The 1,133-nt window shown below is 45.5% G+C and overlaps 1 protein-coding gene across 1 annotated transcript in view; it reads right to left on the reverse strand.

Moving 5' to 3' along the window:
- LOC309627472 (uncharacterized protein) overlaps positions 1 to 1,048 on the reverse strand; it is a 347,968-nt gene extending 346,920 nt beyond the window's left edge. Inside the window, exon 1 of the mRNA XM_082389459.1 lies at positions 914 to 1,048. The gene's annotated coding sequence lies outside the window, so the exon portion shown is untranslated. The remainder of the gene's footprint in view (positions 1 to 913) is intronic.
- Between the last annotated feature and the right edge of the window lie 85 nt (positions 1,049 to 1,133).

Here is a 1,133-nt window from a genome sequence, read left to right on the forward strand (position 1 = left end):
ATAACATTTTGGGGGGGCTAACAATATGCCCGGCAGTTTTCTCAGAGTGTTACATGGACTCACTGATTTAATCCTTACAACACAAAGTACTGTTATTATCCCTATTTTACTAGTAAGAAAACTGAGACACAAAGAGGTTAAATACTTGCTAGCTAGTAAATGGTTGAATTCAAACCCAGGTAGCAAGGCTTCAAAGCCCAGAAGTTAATCAGTAAACCATACCGCCTCTCACACAGCAACTAATATTACTAACACAATAACAAAACATAAATAATAGGCATCATGAATGATTCTCGTCATGCATGTAGCCAAACAATGGGCTAAAGATTCCGCATATATGGATGCAAAACTGATGTTTTGCCCTGTTGCCATTATGAATAAGCATTTGCATCATAATTCGTAGCCGGAGACAAAGCTATAACATTTGCCCCCCAAATTTTGATATATTTCATCTCTATCATTCAGTTCAGTAGATTTTCTCATTTCCATTGTGATTTCTTCATCAACCCATTAAATACTTAGGAGGGTTTTGTTTCAATTCCAATCATTTGGGGCTTTTCGGTTTTCTTGTTCATTCCTAGTTTGTCTATTGTGGTCAGGGAAAACACTCTGAATGCTTTTGGTGCTTTAAATGTGCTGGGGCTTTCTTTATGACTCAGCGTATGCTCGGTTTTGGTATAGTTCCATGTACATCAGTTTTCCTCTATTTCCAACCACTTGCAAGGACTGACCTTAGCCCAGAAAATCTCGAAGGTGCCCTCTGACCCCAAGTGTGTGAGATTCCACGATAAAAAGTAACCGGTGAAGAGTTAGCTCTAGTTCCTATTTTTCTTCCAGTTACTCTTTTCCCCTTGATTTTCAAAATGTAACACATATTGCTTCTAATTAAAAACAGAATAAGAAAAAAACCCACTTGAATTCGCTGTACAGTACCGCGCTCCCCTCACGGAAGAGGAGAGGCCGCCCGCCGCCCGTACGCGCTCGAGCTGCCCGGGAGCCCCGGGCGAAACCCGCAGGTCCTTGCGTACAGGCGCGCCCGCGCGGACCGCGGCCCCGCCCCCGCCCCCGCCGCCTCGGCCCCAGTCAGGGCCGAGGGGCGGGGCCCGCCGCGGCGTGCTGACGTCAGAGAGGGC

Source organism: Balaenoptera borealis (genome assembly GCF_965194805.1).
Source record: "Balaenoptera borealis genome assembly, chromosome: 4".
Taxonomy (NCBI): Eukaryota; Metazoa; Chordata; class Mammalia; order Artiodactyla; family Balaenopteridae; genus Balaenoptera; species Balaenoptera borealis.